This window comes from Heptranchias perlo, chromosome 35 (assembly GCF_035084215.1).
Source record: "Heptranchias perlo isolate sHepPer1 chromosome 35, sHepPer1.hap1, whole genome shotgun sequence".
In the NCBI taxonomy this organism is placed as follows: Eukaryota; Metazoa; Chordata; class Chondrichthyes; order Hexanchiformes; family Hexanchidae; genus Heptranchias; species Heptranchias perlo.
The window spans coordinates 12,891,247-12,898,679 of NC_090359.1; the positions used below are offsets into that span (position 1 = coordinate 12,891,247).

Below are 7,433 nucleotides of genomic sequence, written 5' to 3' on the forward strand. Positions count from 1 at the left end.
TTATTTTAATTAATCTGCAAGATTTTACGAAATCTACGACAAAAATCAGCCAAATTATCCATATTCTGACTCTCAGTATTTCTGAGTCATTCCATGTGTATGTGTGTCTGTTTCTGTGTGTCTGTCTGTGTATGTGCCTCATATTTTCTATATTTTCCTGAGAAGATCTGTCTCTTTCTGTCTCACTCTCTCCTGCGTTACCCACATCATGATCCAACAAGTGATGCAAAAGTGGTCGGTAATTTTTCTTTCAACAGTGGTCCGTGGAAAGTTAAACAAACTGTCATCAAATGAACAGTTCAAACAGATTCACTGAAACGTGAAGCATCTGTGGTGAACGTACATCCCCTTCCGGCACCAGTTCCTCGTTAGTATCATGGTGAGTATCAGTGTCAATCACCCTGGAGACTGGGGTCAATTCCCTGACGGGAAGGTCTGCCTTTAGAAGCTTCACTTTCATTTACCTGCAACATCGGATGAGGAAAATACAGTGAAAAACTGACTCGGACTTTTCCACTTTCCACGATTTAATTTCACTGATATTCCAGCAGATTTTAAAATCTGTTCTCTGCCTCACTCTTCACCTCGATGTCAGAACCACAATAATGAGGAAGAAATAAAACGCAGAATCGCTCTGTGAACAGACCCGGGTTAATTCACCAGCCCAAAACAGAGAGAGACAGAAAACTGCTCATTATTCCAGGATCATCCTGGAATGCAAAGATATCCCCGGTATCTCTTCTCGAGACAAAACGACTTATTGGACACCCCCCCCCCCCCCCCACCCTGCCTCCTCCACCCTCACCACAAAAATTGCGAGGAGCTCATGGACTATTCTGTCACTAAGATTGAGACCATCTGTTCAGCTTCCGCTCCAGTGGAAAACTCTCCAGTTTCTGGAGTCATACCGAGCACAAAAGTACCCGCGACATCGACCACCGAGAAGGAAAAGGGCAGCAGGTGCACGGGAACAACACCACCTGCACATCCCTTTCAATTCACACACCATCCTGACTTGGAAGTTCATCGTCGCTGCGTCAAAATCCTGGAACACCCCATCTGACAGCACTGTGGGTGAACCTTCACCACACAGACTGCAGCGGTTGAAGAAGGAGGCTCACCACCACCTTCTCAAGGGCAATTAGGGATGAGCAATACCTGCTGGCCTTGCCAGCAATGCCCACATCCCATGAAAGAATTTTAAAAATCGTCCAAATTACCTATGGTCTGTCTCTCCGTATGTCTAAGTTACTGTATGTTCATATGTATGTGTGTGTTTCTTTGTGTAGGTGTGTCTTTCTGTGTGTGTATGTATCTGTCTGTCGATGCATGCGTGTGTCTGTGTGTGTCTCACATTTTCCATGTTTTCCTGAATGCATCTGTTTCTCCTTCTTTCTCTCCCACTCTCTCCCGCGCTCCCCACATAATTTTACTCTGGACATAATCGAACAAAGAGAAGATCTTCCGAGTCTGCTTTCTCATCTGCGCCTGTTCCGAGACCTGTCCCTCTCTGCATCTCCGTCTTTCAACAGTGGCCCATGGAAAATTAAACAAACTGTTAACAAATAGTAGTTCAAAAAGAGTCAGTAAAACATGAAGCATCTGTGGTGAATGTACGATCACAACCAGCATCAATTCCTCGTTAGTATAGTGGTGAGTATCCCCGCCTGTCACGCGGGAGACCGGGGTTCAATTCCCCAACGAGGAGGTTATTGCTGCTTTCGAAGCTTCACTTTAATTTATGTTGGATGTTGAAAATACAAAGAAAAACTAACTCGGCCTTTCCCACTTCCACAATTTGATTCCACAGTGATTTTAAAATCTGCTCTCTGCCTCACGCTTCAGCTCGATGTCAGAACCACAATGATGGGCAAGAAATGAAATGCAGAATCGCACTGTGGACAGACCGGGTCTGAGTCACCAGCCCGAGACAGGGAGAGACCAATCGACAGAGAGAGAGAGAGAGACATTCAGAAAGAAAAAAGACGGAGATACAGAGAGAGACAGGTCTCGGAACAGGCGCAGATGAGAAAACCGACTCGGAAGATCTCACATACAGCAATGAAAAGGATGCATGTTTCAGTGAATCTATTTTAACGACTTCTTTGATGACAGTTTGTTTAACGTTCCACGCACCACTGTTGAAAGAAGACTTATTTTCTATCTCTTTGTTAGTCAAGGTCCAGAGAAAAATTATGTGGGGAACAGGGAAAAAGTGACAGAAAGAAAGAAAGAGAGAGACACTCAGAAACGGGTAGAAAAAGTGAGACACACGCAGACATATTCACACATACACAAACACACACATCCATAGCTACATACACACTCACACACAGACACACCGCATGTACACACAAACATACACCCTCCAATAACCTGAAAGTAACACAGGACGACTTGCCAAACAGCAGAAGCAGCATGCTGCAGACAGAGCTAAGCGATCCCACAACCAACGGATCTTCTGCAGTCCTGCCACACCCAGTTGTGAATGGTGGTGGTCAATTAAACAACTAACGGGAGGAGGCTCTGTGAACATCCCCATCCTCAATGATGGTAAAGCCCAGCACGTGAGTGCAAAAGACAAGGCTGAACTGTGAGCAACCATCTTCAGCCAGAAGTGCCGAGTGGATGATCCATCTCTGCCTCCTCCCCATGTCCCCACCATCACAGAAGCAAGTCTTAGATCGAGGTGAAGAGTGACGCGGAGAGCAGATTTTAAAACCGCTGGACTATCAGTTCATTGAAATTGAGGAAAGTGGGAATCTCCGAGTCAGTTTCACACTGCATTTTCCACATCCAATGTTGCAGATAAAAACTTTGACAGGCGGCGAAAATTTAACGTCCTCGTCGGGGAATTGGACCCCGGTCTCCGGCGTGACAGGGGGGGATACTCACCACTAGACTAACGATGAATTACTGCATTGATTCTACACTCACCCCAGATGGTGTTAAAAATGCTTCATGTGTCAGTGAATTTCTTCAACGATTTATTTGATGACAGTTTGTTTAATTTTCCACGGGCCACTGTTGAAAGAACCTTTTACATTTCCTTCTCTTTGTTAGACAACGAACAACTGACTCTGTCTTTCTTTCGTTCTTTCTCTCTATTATCGTGGTGAGCATTTATAAGACGCCAACTTTTAATTTTATGTCTTCGCCGAGCTTCTTCCTAAAAAAAACTACAGAGAAAAATAAACAGCTGATTGTCGCTTTCAGAATATTATTGAACAGAGACTGTTTGGAGACTGGATGCAGAGCGATTGTGATTTTAAATGACTCGTGGTTAAGGTGACAGATTAAAATTTCATTCATTTCCCTCGCACAGGTTCGAATCTGAGAGACTTCAGATCCCGTCATTTATCAACGTGTTCATCTCTGCGTTTCAAAATTCAACAGGTTTCTTGTGGAATGAATAATTCTGAAGTGAATTAAAATTCCACAGCATTGAACACCTCGAGTTTTATGCTCATTGATCTGTGAGATTTCACGAAATCTACGACAGAAATAGAACAAAAATCAGCCAAATTATCCATGTTCTGTCTCTCCATATTTCTGAGTCACTCCATGTGTATGCGTGTCTGTGTCCATCTGTCTGTGTATGTGCCTCATATTTTCTATGTTTTCTTGAGTCGGTCTTTCTCTGTCTCACTCTCTCCCGCACTCCCCACATCATGATCCAACATGAGACGGAAAAGTGGTCGGTAATTCTTCTTTCAACAGTGGTCCGTGGAAAGTTAAACAAACTGTCATCAAAAGAATAGTTCAAACAGATTTACTGAAACGTGAAGCATCTGTGGTGAACGGACATCCCCTTCCGGCACCAGTTCCTCGTTAGTATCATGGTGAGTATCAGTGTCTATCACCCTGGAGACTGGGGTCAATTCCCCGACGGGAAGGTCTGCCTTTAGAAGCTTCACTTTCATTTATCAGCAATATTGTATGAAGAAAATACGGTGAAAAACTGACTCGGACTTTTTCACTTTCTCCGATTTAATTTCACTGATCTCCGAGCAGATTTTAAAATCCTCACCTCGATGTCAGAACCACAATAATGAGGAAGAAATAAAACGCAGAATCGCGCTGTGAACAGACCCGGGCGAATTCACCAGCCCTAAACAGAGAGAGACAGAAAACTGCTCATTATTCCAGGATTATCCAGGAATCCAAAGATACCCCCGGTGTCTCTTCTCGACCACAAACCGACTTGCACCACCTGCCTCCTCCACCCTCACCACTAAAATTGCGAGGAGCTCCTGGACTATTTTGTCACAAAGATTGAGACCATCCGTTCAGCTGCCGCTCCAGTGGAAAACTCTCCAGTGGCTGGAGTCAGACGGAGCACAAAAGAAGATGGTAGTGGTTGTTGGAGGCCAATCATCTCAGCCCCAGGACATTGCTGCAGGAGTTCCTCAGGGCAGTGTCTTTGGCCCAACCATCTTCAGCTGTTTCATCAATGACCTTTCCCCCATCATAAGGTCAGAAATGGGGATGTTTGCTGATGATTGCGCAGTGTTCAGTTCCATTCGCAAACCCACAGATAAGAAGCAGTCCGTGCCCACATGCAGCAAGACCTGGACAATATCCAGGCTTGGTCTCATAAGTAGCAAGTAACATTCATGCCAGACAATTGCCAGGCAATGACAATCTCCAACAAGAGAGAGTCTGACCACCTCCCCTTGACATTCAACGGCACTACCATCGCCGAATCCCCCACCATCAACATCCTGGGTGTCGCCATTGACCAGAAACTTAACTGGACCAGCCATATAAATACTGTGGCTACACGATTAGGCCAGAAGCTGGGAAATTCTGTGGTGAGTGACCCACCTCCGGACTCCCCAAAGCCTTTCCACCATCGACAAGGCACAAGTCAGGAGTGTGATGAAATACTCTCCACTTGCCTGGATGAGTGCAGCTCCAACAACACTCAAGAAGCTCGACACCATCCAGGACAAAGTCGCCCACTTGATTGGCACCCCATCCACCAACCAAAACATTCACTCCCTTCACCACCGGCGCACTGTGGCTGCAGTGTGTACCATCCACAGGATGCACTGCAGCAACTCGCCAAGGCTTCTTCGACAGCACCTCCCAAACCCACGACCTCTAACATATAGAAGGACAAGGGCAGCAGGCACATGGAATAACACCACCTGCACGTTCCCCTCCAAGTCACACACCATCCCAACTTGGAAATATATCACCGTTCCTTCATCGTCGCTGGGTCAAAATCCTGGAACTCCCTACCTAACAGCACTGTGGGAGAACCTTCACCACATGGACTGCAACGGTTCAAGAAGGCGGCTCACCACCACCTTCTCAAGGGCAATTCGGGATGGGCAATAAATGGTGGCCTCGCCAGCGACGCCCACATCCCATGAACGATTAAAAAAAGGCAATAATGGCGCGGCTGGGATACAAAGCCATGCTGGCAAAGCTCAATGGATTAGCAGTCCATCACCTCAACCACTCAGCCACCTGGTCGCAAGAACAGTGCAAAGAAAGCCCTTTTATTTGATTCTTTCAAGGCAAAAATCTTGGACTCAAAGGTCAGAGTCAGAAAGCCGCTTTTCAATCACCAGTTCCGAGATTCTGGACAACACCCTTGTGAAATGGTAGCGTGGCCGAGCGGTCTAAGGCGCTGGATTTAGGCTCCAGTCTCTGCGGGGGCGTGGGTTCGAATCCCACCGCTGCCATAATTTGAGCTGTTAATTATTTTACCCTCATCACCAAAATCTTTCTTTTCTCAGCAGTGTCATGCGTGCCATTAATGTTGTTGGGGCACAACTGCCACACCTGATGTACATCGTCGTGATCGTTTTGTGATTAACACTCTGCGTTGTGGTCGCAGTAACATCGGTGCGAATCCGAGTCTCCACAGAGTTTCATTTACCGATTTTTTCCTTTCCCACATGTGCTGAGAGGATGCAGCAAGAAATCAATCATTAGAACATGAAAGGAAAATGTTTTGGTGAAACCTTTCAATTCCGTCAAATCCCACCTCTCTCACATGCCTGTACTTGATGTTCCACAGTTCAAACCCGCCTCTTCTCCCAGCTTTTTCTTCCTTCCACAGTCAAGAGGCCGCCTTTCCTTTCCTCCTTCCATTTCATGGACACTTTCCTGCTCCATTGCCGACTCTAACATTCACTTTCACGATCTCACTCCTTTAAGTTTGTTCTGCTCCGACCGCTGTTTCTATTGGGCACATGTCCCATTCACACCAATGTTCATTTGTGCCTTGAAATCAGTCGATACATTTCGATCTGCGTGACCGCTCGACATACAAACACGACGAAAGCAGGGCTGGTCTCTGGAAAGACAGCCGCCCGATTGTTCACGAAATTTACTTGGGGAATCTTGTGATCCAGGGGATGGTAACTGAAGAACTGGTTTTTGTTTTGATGCTTGTTGGCTCTTTTCTCTCAGCAGTTGAGTTGCGTGAGTGACGGGCAGCGCTGCAGAGCTGTGAATGGCGGTTGAAAGGTTCACATTTGGCAAGTTGGGGCGGTGCAGTAAGATCGGAAGTGTTCCGCCTTGATCTTAATAGTTCTGTTGAAACATGCGATTGAATCGAGTAGAGGATAAATGTAAAGAGCGCCTGTGGGGAAAAAGGAGCGATTACAGGCCATGAGCGGAAGGTCTTTCAAATTCTCGTGGCGCAGGACGCTGTGTCCGGAAACGGCAGATTTTAAAGCGCGTGTGTTGGAAAGTAAAGTGCGATCTTGTGTGTGAGAAGAGCACAAGAAAGTTGTGCTTGAAGCTGCGCCCTTGAGGCAAGTTGCAGGTTGTCAGGAAAACTGCGATAGTGAAAGCACAAAAATAAACCCAGAAACTGCTGGCAACACTCAGCAGGTCAGGTAGTATCTGTGGGGAGATACTCAAGTATTTATCCAATTCTCCTTTTAAAGTTACGATTGAATCGAGCTCCACCATCCTTTAAGGCAGTGCGTTCCAGATCATAAAAATTCGCTGTGTAAAAAAAAATCTCCTTATTTCCCTTCTGGTTCTTTTGCCAATTATCTTAAATCTGCGTCCGTTGGTTGCCGACCCTCCCGCCAGTGGGTGAAGTTTCTCCTTATTTACTCGATCAAAACCCCTCTTAATTTTGAACACGTGGATTACTTCTACCCTTAACCTTCATTGCTCGAAGCAGAACAATCCCAGGTTCTCGAGTCTCTCCACACAACTAAACCCCATCCCTGGTATAATTCTGGGAAATCTCCTCTCCATCCTCTCCAAGACCTTGACCTCCTTAATAAATTATAGTGCCCAGAATTGGACACAATACTTCAGATGAGGCCTGAACAATGATTTATAAACGTTTAACATAACTTCCTTGCTTTTGTGCTCTATTTCTCTATTATTAAGCCAAGGAACCGGATGCTGTTTTAACGGCTTCACCAACTTGTGCTGCCACAGTCAAAGATGTT

At 45.8% G+C, this 7,433-nt stretch overlaps 1 non-coding gene across 1 annotated transcript; it reads left to right on the forward strand.

The window, feature by feature from the left end:
* The first annotated feature begins 5,614 nt into the window (after positions 1-5,614).
* On the forward strand, positions 5,615-5,696 carry trnal-uag (transfer RNA leucine (anticodon UAG)). The gene has a single exon. It is a non-coding gene; the product is annotated as a tRNA-Leu (tRNA).
* Positions 5,697-7,433: the final 1,737 nt, after the last annotated feature.